Source organism: Phalangium opilio, unplaced genomic scaffold (genome assembly GCF_054372755.1).
Source record: "Phalangium opilio isolate 3A_F unplaced genomic scaffold, DU_Popi_V2 ptg000101l_1, whole genome shotgun sequence".
In the NCBI taxonomy this organism is placed as follows: domain Eukaryota; kingdom Metazoa; phylum Arthropoda; class Arachnida; order Opiliones; family Phalangiidae; genus Phalangium; species Phalangium opilio.
The window spans coordinates 7,972,174-7,987,384 of record NW_028324204.1 but is presented as its reverse complement, the minus strand read 5'-3'; the positions used below and the strand labels follow the sequence as shown (position 1 = coordinate 7,987,384).

At 48.6% G+C, this 15,211-nt stretch overlaps 6 non-coding genes across 6 annotated transcripts; all 6 read right to left on the bottom strand.

The window, feature by feature from the left end:
• Positions 1 to 2,246: 2,246 nt before the first annotated feature.
• TRNAN-AUU (transfer RNA asparagine (anticodon AUU)) lies at positions 2,247 to 2,319 on the bottom strand. The gene has a single exon. It is a non-coding gene; the product is annotated as a tRNA-Asn (tRNA).
• A 2,131-nt stretch (positions 2,320 to 4,450) lies between these two features.
• On the bottom strand, positions 4,451 to 4,523 carry TRNAN-AUU (transfer RNA asparagine (anticodon AUU)). Its single transcript has one exon. It is a non-coding gene; the product is annotated as a tRNA-Asn (tRNA).
• Positions 4,524 to 5,626: 1,103 nt separating this feature from the next.
• TRNAH-GUG (transfer RNA histidin (anticodon GUG)) lies at positions 5,627 to 5,699 on the bottom strand. Its single transcript has one exon. It is a non-coding gene; the product is annotated as a tRNA-His (tRNA).
• Positions 5,700 to 6,802: 1,103 nt separating this feature from the next.
• TRNAH-GUG (transfer RNA histidin (anticodon GUG)) lies at positions 6,803 to 6,875 on the bottom strand. The gene has a single exon. It is a non-coding gene; the product is annotated as a tRNA-His (tRNA).
• A 1,250-nt stretch (positions 6,876 to 8,125) lies between these two features.
• TRNAH-GUG (transfer RNA histidin (anticodon GUG)) lies at positions 8,126 to 8,198 on the bottom strand. Its single transcript has one exon. It is a non-coding gene; the product is annotated as a tRNA-His (tRNA).
• Positions 8,199 to 13,387: 5,189 nt separating this feature from the next.
• TRNAH-GUG (transfer RNA histidin (anticodon GUG)) lies at positions 13,388 to 13,460 on the bottom strand. The gene has a single exon. It is a non-coding gene; the product is annotated as a tRNA-His (tRNA).
• Between the last annotated feature and the right edge of the window lie 1,751 nt (positions 13,461 to 15,211).

Below are 15,211 nucleotides of genomic sequence, written 5' to 3'. Positions count from 1 at the left end.
GCAAAAACTTTGGCTTTCTACGTTACATTTGAGATCCCACAACACCGCTCCCGGATGGGCTCGAACCACCAACCTATTGGTTAACAGCCGAACGCGCTAACCATTGCGCCACGGAAGCCCAAAAGTTAAATGCTCGTCAGGTATTGTGTAAAAACCTTGACTTTTTACGTCACATCTGAGACCTCACAACACCGCTCCCGGATGGGCTCGAACCACCAACCTATTGGTTAACAGCCGAACGCGCTAACCATTGCGCCACGGAAGCCCAAAAGCTAAATGCTCGTCAGGTATTGTGCAAAAAACTTGACTTTTTACGTCACATCTGAGACCTCACAACACCGCTCCCGGATGGGCTCGAACCACCAACCTATTGGTTAACAGCCGAACGCGCTAACCATTGCGCCACGGAAGCCCAAAAGTTAAATGCTCGTCAGGTATTGTGTAAAAACCTTGACTTTTTACGTCACATCTGAGACCTCACAACACCGCTCCCGGATGGGCTCGAACCACCAACCTATTGGTTAACAGCCGAACGCGCTAACCATTGCGCCACGGAAGCCCAAAAGTTAAACGCTCGTCAGGTATTATGTAAAAACCTTGTTTTTTACGTCACATCTGAGACCTCACAACACCGCTCCCGGATGGGGTCGAACCACCACCCTATGGGTTAACAGCCGAACGCGCTAACCATTGCGCCACGGAAGCCCAAAAATTAAATGGTCGTCATTTATTGTGCAAAAACTTTGGCTTTCTACGTTACATTTCAGATCCCACAACACCGCTCCCGGGTGGGCTCGAACCACCACCCTTTTGGTTAACAGCCGAACGCGCTAACCATTGAGCCACGGAAGCTCAGAAATTAAATGGTTGTCAGGTATTGTGGAAAACCTTGACTTTTTACGTCACATCTGAGACCTCACAACACCGCTCCCGGATGAGCTCGAACCACCAACCTATTGGTTAACAGCCGAACGTGCTAACCATTGCGCCACGGAAGCCCAAAAATTAAATGGTCGTCAGGTATTGTGGAAAAACATTGGCTTTCTACGTTACATTTGAGATCACACAACACCGCTCCCGGGTGGGCTCGAACCACCAACCTATTGGTTAACAGCCGAACGCGCTAACCATTGCGCCAAGGAAGCCCAAAATTTAAATGCTCGTCAGGTATTGTGTAAAAACCTTGACTTTTTACGTCACATCTGAGACCTCACAACACCGCTCCCGAATGGGCTCGAACCACCAACCTATTGCTTAACAGCCGAACGCGCTAACCATTGCGCCACGGAAGCCCAAAACCTAAATGCTCGTCAGGTATTGTGCAAAAACATTGACTTTTTACGTCACATCTGAGACCTCACATCACCGCTCCCGGATGGGGTCGAACCACCAACCTATTGGTTAACAGCCGAACGCGCTAACCATTGCGCACGGAAGCCCAAAAGTTAAATACTCGTCAGGTATTGTGTAAAAACCTTGACTTCTTACGTCACATCTGAGACCTCACAACACCGCTCCCGGATGGGCTCGAACCACCAACCTATTGGTTAACAGCCGATCGCGCTAACCATTGCGCCACGGAAGCCCAAAAGTTAAGTGCTCGTCAGGTATTGTGTAAAAACCTTGACTTTTTACGTCACATCTGAGACCTCACAACACCGCTCCCGGATGGGCTCGAACCACCAACCTATTGGTTAACAGCCGAACGCGCTAACCATTGAGCCACGGAAGCTCAGAAATTTAATGGTTGTCAGGTGTTGTGGAAAAACTTTGGCTTTCTACGTTACATTTGAGACCCCACAACACCTCTCCCGGGTGGGCTCGAACCACCAACCTTTCGATTAACAGCCGAACGCGCTAACCATTGCGCCACGGAAGCCCAAAAGTTAAATGCTCGTTAGGTATTGTGTAAAAACCTTGACTTTTTACGTCACATCTGAGACCTCACAACACCGCTCCCGGATGGGGTCGAACCACCAACCTATTGGTTAACAGCCGAACGCGCTAACCATTGAGCCACGCAAGCTCAGAAATTAAATGGTTGTCAGGTATTGTGGAAAACCTTGACTTCTTACGTCACATCTGAGACCTCACAACACCGCTCCCGGATGGGCTCGAACCACCAATCTATTGGTTAAAAGCCGAACGTGCTAACCATTGCGCCACGGAAGCCCAAAAATTAAATGGTCGTCAGGTATTGTGGAAAAACTTTGGCTTTCTACGTTACATTTGAGATCACACAACACCGCTCCCGGATGGGCTCGAACCACCAACCTATTGGTTAATAGCCGAACGCGCTAACCATTGCGCCACGGAAGCCCAAAAGTTAAGTGCTCGTCAGGTATTGTGTAAAAAACTTGACTTTTTACGTCACATCTGAGACCTCACAACACCGCTCCCGGATGGGCTCGAACCACCAACCTATTGGTTAACAGCCGAACGCGCTAACCATTGCGCCAAGGAAGCCCAAAATTTAAATGCTCGTCAGGTATTGTGTAAAAACCTTGACTTTTTACGTCACATCTGAGACCTCACAACACCGCTCCCGGATGGGCTCGAACCACCAACCTATTGCTTAACAGCCGAACGCGCTAACCATTGCGCCACGGAAGCCCAAAACCTAAATGCTCGTCAGGTATTGTGCAAAAAACTTGACTTTTTACGTCACATCTGAGACCTCACAACACCGCTCCCGGATGGGGTCGAACCACCAACCTATTGGTTAACAGCCGAACGCGCTAACCATTGCGCCAAGGAAGCCCAAAATTTAAATGCTCGTCAGGTATTGTGTAAAAACCTTGACTTTTTACGTCACATCTGAGACCTCACAACACCGCTCCCGGATGGGCTCGAACCACCAACCTATTGCTTAACAGCCGAACGCGCTAACCATTGCGCCACGGAAGCCCAAAACCTAAATGCTCGTCAGGTATTGTGCAAAAAACTTGACTTTTTACGTCACATCTGAGACCTCACAACACCGCTCCCGGATGGGGTCGAACCACCAACCTATTGGTTAACAGCCGAACGCGCTAACCATTGCGCCACGGAAGCCCAAAAGTTAAATACTCGTCAGGTATTGTGTAAAAACCTTGACTTCTTACGTCACATCTGAGACCTCACAACACCGCTCCCGGATGGGCTCGAACCACCAACCTATTGGTTAACAGCCGAACGCGCTAACCATTGCGCCACGGAAGCCCAAAAGTTAAGTGCTCGTCAGGTATTGTGTAAAAACCTTGACTTTTTACGTCACATCTGAGACCTCACAACACCGCTGCCGGATGGGCTCGAACCACCAACCTATTGGTTAACAGCCGAACGCGCTAACCATTGAGCCACGGAAGCTCAGAAATTTAATGGTTGTCAGGTGTTGTGGAAAAACTTTGGCTTTCTACGTTACATTTGAGACCCCACAACACCTCTCCCGGGTGGGCTCGAACCACCAACCTTTCGATTAACAGCCGAACGCGCTAACCATTGCGCCACGGAAGCCCAAAAGTTAAATGCTCGTTAGGTATTGTGTAAAAACCTTGACTTTTTACGTCACATCTGAGACCTCACAACACCGCTCCCGGATGGGCTCGAACCACCAACCTATTGGTTAACAGCCGAACGCGCTAACCATTGCGCCACGGAAGCCCAAAAGTTAAATGCTCGTCAGGTATTATGTAAAAACCTTGACTTTTTACGTCACATCTGAGACCTCACAACACCGCTCCCGGATGGGGTCGAACCACCAACCTATTGGTTAACAGCCGAACGCGCTAACCATTGAGCCGCGGAAGCTCAGAAATTAAATGGTTGTCAGGTATTGTGGAAAACCTTGACTTTTTACGTCACATCTGAGACCTCACAACACCACTCCCGGATGGGCTCGAACCACCAATCTATTGGTTAAAAGCCGAACGTGCTAACCATTGCGCCACGGAAGCCCAAAAATTAAATGGTCGTCAGGTATTGTGGAAAAACTTTGGCTTTCTACGTTACATTTGAGATCACACAACACCGCTCCCGGATGGGCTCGAACCACCAACCTATTGGTTAACAGCCGAACGCGCTAACCATTGCGCCACGGAAGCCCAAAAGTTAAGTGCTCGTCAGGTATTGTGTAAAAAACTTGACTTTTTACGTCACATCTGAGACCTCACAACACCGCTCCCGGATGGGCTCGAACCACCAACCTATTGGTTAACAGCCGAACGCGCTAACCATTGCGCCAAGGAAGCCCAAAATTTAAATGCTCGTCAGGTATTGTGTAAAAACCTTGACTTTTTACGTCACATCTGAGACCTCACAACACCGCTCCCGGATGGGCTCGAACCACCAACCTATTGCTTAACAGCCGAACGCGCTAACCATTGCGCCACGGAAGCCCAAAAATTAAATGGTCGTCAGGTATTGTGGAAAAACTTTGGCTTTCTACGTTACATTTGAGATCACACAACACCGCTCCCGGATGGGCTCGAACCACCAACCTATTGGTTAATAGCCGAACGCGCTAACCATTGCGCCACGGAAGCCCAAAAGTTAAGTGCTCGTCAGGTATTGTGTAAAAAACTTGACTTTTTACGTCACATCTGAGACCTCACAACACCGCTCCCGGATGGGCTCGAACCACCAACCTATTGGTTAACAGCCGAACGCGCTAACCATTGCGCCACGGAAGCCCAAAAGTTAAATGCTCGTTAGGTATTGTGTAAAAACCTTGACTTTTTACGTCACATCTGAGACCTCACAACACCGCTCCCGGATGGGCTCGAACCACCAACCTATTGGTTAACAGCCGAACGCGCTAACCATTGCGCCACGGAAGCCCAAAAGTTAAATGCTCGTCAGGTATTATGTAAAAACCTTGACTTTTTACGTCACATCTGAGACCTCACAACACCGCTCCCGGATGGGCTCGAACCACCAACCTATTGGTTAACAGCCGAACGCGCTAACCATTGCGCCACGGAAGCCCAAAAGTTAAATGCTCGTTAGGTATTGTGTAAAAACCTTGACTTTTTACGTCACATCTGAGACCTCACAACACCGCTCCCGGATGGGCTCGAACCACCAACCTATTGGTTAACAGCCGAACGCGCTAACCATTGCGCCACGGAAGCCCAAAAGTTAAATGCTCGTCAGGTATTATGTAAAAACCTTGACTTTTTACGTCACATCTGAGACCTCACAACACCGCTCCCGGATGGGGTCGAACCACCAACCTATTGGTTAACAGCCGAACGCGCTAACTATTGCGCCACGGAAGCCCAAAAATTAAATGGTCGTCAGGTATTGTGGAAAAACTTTGGCTTTCTACGTTACATTTGAGATCACACAACACCGCTCCCGGATGGGCTCGAACCACCAACCTATTGGTTAACAGCCGAACGCGCTAACCATTGATCCACGGAAGCTCAGAAATTAAATGGTTGTCAGGTATTGTGGAAAAACTTTGGCTTTCTACGTTACATTTGAGACCCCACAACACCTTTCCCGGGTGGGCTCGAACCACCAACCTTTCGATTAACAGCTGAACGCGCTAACCATTGCGCCACGGAAGCCCAAAAATTAAATGCTCGTCAGGTATTGTGTAAAAACCTTGACTTTTTACGTCACATCTGAGACCTCACAACACCGCTCCCGGATGGGGTCGAACCACCAACCTATTGGTTCACAGCCGAACGCGCTAACCATTGCGCCACGGAAGCCCAAAAGTTAAATACTCGTCAGGTATTGTGTAAAAACCTTGACTTCTTACGTCACATCTGAGACCTCACAACACCGCTCCCGGATGGGCTCGAACCACCAACCTATTGGTTAACAGCCGAACGCGCTAACCATTGCGCCACGGAAGCACAAAAGTTAAATGCTCGTCAGGTATTGTGTAAAAACCTTCACTTTTTACGTCACATCTGAGACCTCACAACACCGCTCCCGGATTGGCTCGAACCACCAACCTATTGGTTAACAGCCGAACGCGCTAACCATTGCGTCACTGAAGCCCAAAAGCTAAATGCTCGTTAGGTATTGTGTAAAAACCTTGACTTTTTACGTCACATCTGAGACCTCACAACACCGCTCCCGGATGGGCTCGAACCACCAACCTTTTGGTTAACAGCCGAACGCGCTAACCATTGCGCCACGGAAGCCCAAAAGTTAAATGCTCGTCAGGTATTATGTAAAAACCTTGACTTTTTACGTCACATCTGAGACCTCACAACACCGCTCCCGGATGGGCTCGAACCACCAACCTATTGGTTAACAGCCGAACGCGCTAACCATTGCGCCACGGAAGCACAAAAGTTAAATGCTCGTCAGGTATTGTGTAAAAACCTTGACTTTTTACGTCACATCTGAGACCTCACAACACCGCTCCCGGATGGGCTCGAACCACCAACCTATTGGTTAACAGCCGAACGCGCTAACCATTGCGCCACGGAAGCCCAAAAGTTAAATGCTCGTTAGGTATTGTGTAAAAACCTTGACTTTTTACGTCACATCTGAGACCTCACAACACCGCTCCCGGATGGGCTCAAACCACCAACCTATTGGTTAACAGCCGAACGCGCTAACCATTGCGCCACGGAAGCCCAAAAGTTAAATGCTCGTCAGGTATTATGTAAAAACCTTGACTTTTTACGTCACATCTGAGACCTCACAACACCGCTCCTGGATGGGCTCGAACCACCAACCTATTGGTTAACAGCCGAACGCGCTAACCATTGCGCCACGGAAGCCCAAAAGTTAAATGCTCGTCAGGTATTGTGTAAAAACCTTGACTTTTTACGTCAAATCTGAGACCTCACAACACCGCTCCCGGATGGGGTCGAACCACCAACCTATTGGTTCACAGCCGAACGCGCTAACCATTGCGCCACGGAAGCACAAAAGTTATGTGCTCGTCAGGTATTGTGTAAAAACCTTGACTTTTTACGTCACATCTGAGACCTCACAACACCGCTCCCGGATGGGCTCGAACCACCAACCTATTGGTTAACAGCCGAACGCGCTAACCATTGCGCCACGGAAGCCCAAAAGTTAAATGCTCGTTAGGTATTGTGTAAAAACCTTGACTTTTTACGTCACATCTGAGACCTCACAACACCGCTCCCGGATGGGCTCGAACCACCAACCTTTCGGTTAACAGCCGAACGCGCTAACCATTGCGCCACGGAAGCCCAAAAGTTAAATACTCGTCAGGTATTGTGTAAAAACCTTGACTTCTTCCGTCACATCTGAGACCTCACAACACCGCTCCCGGATGGGCTCGAACCACCAACCTATTGGTTAACAGCCGAACGCGCTAACCATTGCGCCACGGAAGCACAAAAGTTAAATGCTCGTCAGGTATTGTGTAAAAACCTTGACTTTTTACGTCACATCTGAGACCTCACAACACCGCTCCCGGATGGGCTCGAACCACCAACCTATTGGTTAACAGCCGAACGCGCTAACCATTGCGCCACGGAAGCCCAAAAGTTAAATGCTCGTTAGGTATTGTGTAAAAACCTTGACTTTTTACGTCACATCTGAGACCTCACAACACCGCTCCCGGATGGGCTCGAACCACCAACCTATTGGTTAACAGCCGAACGCGCTAACCATTGCGCCACGGAAGCCCAAAAGTTGAATGCTCGTCAGGTATTATGTAAAAACCTTGACTTTTTACGTCACATCTGAGACCTCACAACACCGCTCCCGGATGGGGTCGAACCACCAACCTATTGGTTAACAGCCGAACGCGCTAACCATTGATCCACGGAAGCTCAGAAATTAAATGGTTGTCAGGTATTGTGGAAAAACTTTGGCTTTCTACGTTACATTTGAGACCCCACAACACCTTTCCCGGGTGGGCTCGAACCACCAACCTTTCGATTAACAGCTGAACGCGCTAACCATTATGCCACGGAAGCCCAAAAATTAAATGCTCGTCAGGTATTGTGTAAAAACCTTGACTTTTTACGTCACATCTGAGACCTCACAACACCGCTCCCGGATGGGCTCGAACCACCAACCTATTGGTTAACAGCCGAACGCGCTAACCATTGCGCCACGGAAGCCCAAAAGTTAAATGCTCGTCAGGTATTGTGTAAAAACCTTGACTTTTTACGTCAAATCTGAGACCTCACAACACCGCTCCCGGATGGGGTCGAACCACCAACCTATTGGTTCACAGCCGAACGCGCTAACCATTGCACCACGGAAGCCCAAAAATTAAATGGTCGTCATTTATTGTGCAAAAACTTTGGCTTTCTACGTTACATTTGAGATCCCACAACACCGCTCCCGGATGGGCTCGAACCACCAACCTATTGGTTAACAGCCGAACGTGCTAACCATTGCGCCACGGAAGCCCAAAAATTAAATGGTCGTCAGGTATTGTGGAAAAACTTTGGCTTTCTACGTTACATTTGAGATCACACAACACCGCTCCCGGGTGGGCTCGAACCACCAACCTATTGGTTAACAGCCGAACGCGCTAACCATTGCGCCACGGAAGCCAAGAAATTAAAAGGTTGTCAGGTATTGTGGAAAAGTTTTGACTTTTCACGCTACGTCTGAGACCCCACAACACCTCTCTCGGGTTGGCTCGAACCACCAACCTTTTGAATAACAGCTGAGCGCGCTAACCATTGCGCCACGGAAGCCCAAAAATTAAATGTTCGTCAGGTATTGTGGAAAAACTCTGACATTTTACGTTACATCTGAGACGTCACAACACCGCTCCAGGGAGGGCTCAAACAACCAGTCTTCTGAATTGCAGCTGAACGCGCTAACCATTGCGCCACGGAAGCCCATAAATTAAATGGTCGTCAGGTATTGTGGAAAAACCTTGACTTTTTACGTTACATCTGAGACCTCACAACACCGCTCCCAGATGGGCTCGAACCACCAACCTTTCAGTCGGTTAACAGCCGAACGCGCTAACCATTGCGCCACGGAAGCCCAAATATTAAATGGTCGTCAGGTATTGTGGAAAAACCTTGACTTCTTACGTCACATCTGAGACCTCACAACACCGTTCCCGGGTGGGCTCGAACCTTCAACCTTTTGTATAACAGTTGAGCGCGCTAACCATTGCGCCACGGAAGCCCAAAAATAAAATGTTCGTCAGGTATTGTGTAAAAACCTTGATTTTACTTCACATCTGAGACGTCACAACACCGCTCCCGGATGGGCTCGAACCACCAACCTATTGGTTAACAGCCGAACGCGCTAACCATTGAGCCACGGAAGCTCAGAAATTAAATCGTTGTCAGGTATTGTGGAAAAACCTTGATTTTTTACGTCACATCTGAGACGTCACAACACCGCTCCTGGATTGGCTCGAACCACCAACCTATTTGTTAACAGCCAAACGCGCTAACCATTGAGCCACGGAAGCTCAGAAATTAAATGTTTGTCAGGTATTGTGGAAAAGTTATGACTTTTTACGTTACATCTGAGACCCTACAACACCTCTCCCGGGTGGGCTCGAACCACCAACCTTTCGGTTAACAGCCGAACGCGCTAACCATTGAGCCACGGAAGCTCAGAAATTAAATGGTTGTCACGTAATGTGTAAAAGTTTTGACTTTTTGCGCTACATCTGAGACCACACAACACCTCTCCCGGTTGGGCTCGAACCAACAATCTTTCGATTAACAGCTGAACGCGCTAACCATTGCGCCACGGAAGCCCAAAAATGAAATGGTCGTCAGGTATTGTGGAAAAACTTTGGCTTTCTACGTTACATTTGAGACCCCACAACACCGCTCCTGGGTGGGCCGAACGCGCTAACCATTGAGCCACAGAAGCTCAGAAATTAAATGGTTGTCACGTATTGTGGAAATGTTTTGACTTTTTACGCTACATCTGAGACCCCACAACACCTCTCCCGGGTGGGCTCGAACCACCAAATTTTCGATTAACAGCTGAAAGCGCTAACCAATTGCGCCACGGACGCCCAAAAATTAAATGTTCGTCAGGTATTTTGGAAAAACTAACATTTTACGTTACATCTGAGACGTCACAACACCGCTCCCGGGTGGGCTCAAACCACCAGTCTTTTGAATAGCAGCTGAACGCGCTAACCATTGCGCCACGGAAGCCCAAAAATTAATTGTTCGTCAGGTATTGTGGAAAAACCTTGACTTTTGACGTCATCTTGAGACGTCACAACACCTCTCCCGGATGGGCTCGAACCACCAACCTATTGGTTAACAGCCGAACGCGCTAACCATTGCGCCACGGAAGCCCAAAAGTTAAATGCTCGTTAGGTATTGTGTAAAAACCTTGACTTTTTACGTCACATCTGAGACCTCACAACACCGCTCCCGGATGGGCTCGAACCACCAACCTATTGGTTAACAGCCGAACGCGCTAACCATTGCGCCACGGAAGCCCAAAAGTTAAATGCTCGTCAGGTATTATGTAAAAACCTTGACTTTTTACGTCACATCTGAGACCTCACAACACCGCTCCCGGATGGGGTCGAACCACCAACCTATTGGTTAACAGCCGAACGCGCTAACCATTGAGCCACGGAAGCTCAGAAATTAAATGGTTGTCAGGTAATGTGGAAAACCTTGACTTTTTACGTCACATCTGAGACCTCACAACACCGCTCCCGGATGGGCTCGAACCACCAATCTATTGGTTAAAAGCCAAACGTGCTAACCATTGCGCCACGGAAGCCCAAAAATTAAATGGTCGTCAGGTATTGTGGAAAAACTTTGGCTTTCTACGTTACATTTGAGATCACACAACACCGCTCACGAATGGGCTCGAACCACCAACCTATTGGTTAACAGCCGAACGCGCTAACCATTGATCCACGGAAGCTCAGAAATTAAATGGTTGTCAGGTATTGTGGAAAAACTTTGGCTTTGTACGTTACATTTGAGACCCCACAACACCTTTCCCGGATGGGCTCGAACCACCAACCTATTGCTTAACAGCCGAACGCGCTAACCATTGCGCCACGGAAGCCCAAAACCTAAATGCTCGTCAGGTATTGTGCAAAAAACTTGACTTTTTACGTCACATCTGAGACCTCACAACACCGCTCCCGGATGGGCTCGAACCACCAACCTATTGGTTAACAGCCGAACGCGCTAACCATTGCGCCACGGAAGCCCAAAAGTTTTAACTCGTCAGGTATTGTGTAAAAACCTTGACTTCTTACGTCACATCTGAGACCTCACAACACCGCTCCCGGATGGGCTCGAACAACCAACCTATTGGTTAACAGCCGAACGCGCTAACCATTGCGCCACGGAAGCCCAAATGTTAAATGCTCGTCAGGTATTGTGTCAAAACCTTGACTTTTTACGTCACATCTGAGACCTCACAACACCGCTCCCGGATGGGCTCGAACCACCAACCTATTGGTTAACATCCGAACGCGCTAACCATTGAGCCACGGAAGCTCAGAAATTAAATGGTTGTCAGGTGTTGTGGAAAAACTTTGGCTTTCTACGTTACATTTGAGACCCCACAACACCTCTCCCGGATGGGCTCGAACCACCAACCTTTCGATTAACAGCTGAACGCGCTAACCATTGCGCCACGGAATCCCAAAAATTAAATGTTCGTCAGGTATTGTGTAAAAACCTTGACTTTTTACGTCACATCTGAGACCTAACAACACCGCTCCCGGATGGGCTCGAACCACCAACCTATTGGTTAACAGCCGAACGCGCTAACCATTGCGCCAAGGAAGCCCAAAATTTAAATGCTCGTCAGGTATTGTGTAAAAACCTTGACTTTCTACGTCACATCTGAGACCTCACAACACCGCTCCCGGATGGGCTCGAACCACCAACCTATTGCTTAACAGCCGAACGCGCTAACCATTGCGCCACGGAAGCCCAAAACCTAAATGCTCGTCAGGTATTGTGCAAAAAACTTGACTTTTTACGTCACATCTGAGACCTCACAACACCGCTCCCGGATGGGCTCGAACCACCAACCTATTGGTTAACAGCCGAACGCGCTAACCATTGCGCCACGGAAGCCCAAAAGTTAAATACTCGTCAGGTATTGTGTAAAAACCTTGACTTCTTACGTCACATCTGAGACCTCACAACACCGCTCCCGGATGGGCTCGAACCACCAACCTATTGGTTAACAGCCGAACGCGCTAACCATTGCGCCACGGAAGCCCAAAAGTTAAATGCTCGTCAGGTATTGTGTAAAAACCTTGACTTTTTACGTCACATCTGAGACCTCACAACACCGCTCCCGGATGGGCTCGAACCACCAACCTATTGGTTAACAGCCGAACGCGCTAACCATTGAGCCACGGAAGCTCAGAAATTAAATGGTTGTCAGGTGTTGTGGAAAAACTTTGGCTTTCTACGTTACATTTGAGACCCCACAACACCTTTCCCGGGTGGGCTCGAACCACCAACCTTTCGATTAACAGCTGAACGCGCTAACCATTTTGCCACGGAATCCCAAAAATTAAATGCTCGTCAGGTATTGTGTAAAAACCTTGACTTTTTACGTCACATCTGAGACCTCACAACACCGCTCCCGGATGGGCTCGAACCACCAACCTATTGGTTAACAGCCGAACGCGCTAACCATTGCGCCACGGAAGCCCAAAAGTTAAATACTCGTCAGGTATTGTGTAAAAACCTTGACTTCTTACGTCACATCTGAGACCTCACAACACCGCTCCCGGATGGGCTCGAACCACCAACCTATTGGTTAACAGCCGAACGCGCTAACCATTGCGCCACGGAAGCACAAAAGTTAAATGCTCGTCAGGTATTGTGTAAAAACCTTGACTTTTTACGTCACATCTGAGACCTCACAACACCGCTCCCGGATGGGCTCGAACCACCAACCTATTGGTTAACAGCCGAACGCGCTAACCATTGCGCCACGGAAGCCCAAAAGTTAAATGCTCGTCAGGTATTATGTAAAAACCTTGACTTTTTACGTCACATCTGAGACCTCACAACACCGCTCCCGGATGGGGTCGAACCACCAACCTATTGGTTAACAGCCGAACGCGCTAACTATTGCGCCACGGAAGCCCAAAAATTAAATGGTCGTCAGGTATTGTGGAAAAACTTTGGCTTTCTACGTTACATTTGAGATCACACAACACCGCTCCCGGATGGGCTCGAACCACCAACCTATTGGTTAACAGCCGAACGCGCTAACCATTGATCCACGGAAGCTCAGAAATTAAATGGTTGTCAGGTATTGTGGAAAAACTTTGGCTTTCTACGTTACATTTGAGACCCCACAACACCTTTCCCGGGTGGGCTCGAACCACCAACCTTTCGATTAACAGCTGAACGCGCTAACCATTGCGCCACGGAAGCCCAAAAATTAAATGCTCGTCAGGTATTGTGTAAAAACCTTGACTTTTTACGTCACATCTGAGACCTCACAACACCGCTCCCGGATGGGGTCGAACCACCAACCTATTGGTTCACAGCCGAACGCGCTAACCATTGCGCCACGGAAGCCCAAAAGTTAAATACTCGTCAGGTATTGTGTAAAAACCTTGACTTCTTACGTCACATCTGAGACCTCACAACACCGCTCCCGGATGGGCTCGAACCACCAACCTATTGGTTAACAGCCGAACGCGCTAACCATTGCGCCACGGAAGCACAAAAGTTAAATGCTCGTCAGGTATTGTGTAAAAACCTTGACTTTTTACGTCACATCTGAGACCTCACAACACTGCTCCCGGATTGGCTCGAACCACCAACCTATTGGTTAACAGCCGAACGCGCTAACCATTGCGCCACTGAAGCCCAAAAGTTAAATGCTCGTTAGGTATTGTGTAAAAACCTTGACTTTTTACGTCACATCTGAGACCTCACAACACCGCTCCCGGATGGGCTCGAACCACCAACCTATTGGTTAACATCCGAACGCGCTAACCATTGAGCCACGGAAGCTCAGAAATTAAATGGTTGTCAGGTGTTGTGGAAAAACTTTGGCTTTCTACGTTACATTTGAGACCCCACAACACCTCTCCCGGATGGGCTCGAACCACCAACCTTTCGATTAACAGCTGAACGCGCTAACCATTGCGCCACGGAATCCCAAAAATTAAATGTTCGTCAGGTATTGTGTAAAAACCTTGACTTTTTACGTCACATCTGAGACCTAACAACACCGCTCCCGGATGGGCTCGAACCACCAACCTATTGGTTAACAGCCGAACGCGCTAACCATTGCGCCAAGGAAGCCCAAAATTTAAATGCTCGTCAGGTATTGTGTAAAAACCTTGACTTTCTACGTCACATCTGAGACCTCACAACACCGCTCCCGGATGGGCTCGAACCACCAACCTATTGCTTAACAGCCGAACGCGCTAACCATTGCGCCACGGAAGCCCAAAACCTAAATGCTCGTCAGGTATTGTGCAAAAAACTTGACTTTTTACGTCACATCTGAGACCTCACAACACCGCTCCCGGATGGGCTCGAACCACCAACCTATTGGTTAACAGCCGAACGCGCTAACCATTGCGCCACGGAAGCCCAAAAGTTAAATACTCGTCAGGTATTGTGTAAAAACCTTGACTTCTTACGTCACATCTGAGACCTCACAACACCGCTCCCGGATGGGCTCGAACCACCAACCTATTGGTTAACAGCCGAACGCGCTAACCATTGCGCCACGGAAGCCCAAAAGTTAAATGCTCGTCAGGTATTGTGTAAAAACCTTGACTTTTTACGTCACATCTGAGACCTCACAACACCGCTCCCGGATGGGCTCGAACCACCAACCTATTGGTTAACAGCCGAACGCGCTAACCATTGAGCCACGGAAGCTCAGAAATTAAATGGTTGTCAGGTGTTGTGGAAAAACTTTGGCTTTCTACGTTACATTTGAGACCCCACAACACCTTTCCCGGGTGGGCTCGAACCACCAACCTTTCGATTAACAGCTGAACGCGCTAACCATTTTGCCACGGAATCCCAAAAATTAAATGCTCGTCAGGTATTGTGTAAAAACCTTGACTTTTTACGTCACATCTGAGACCTCACAACACCGCTCCCGGATGGGCTCGAACCACCAACCTATTGGTTAACAGCCGAACGCGCTAACCATTGCGCCACGGAAGCCCAAAAGTTAAATACTCGTCAGGTATTGTGTAAAAACCTTGACTTCTTACGTCACATCTGAGACCTCACAACACCGCTCCCGGATGGGCTCGAACCACCAACCTATTGGTTAACAGCCGAACGCGCTAACCATT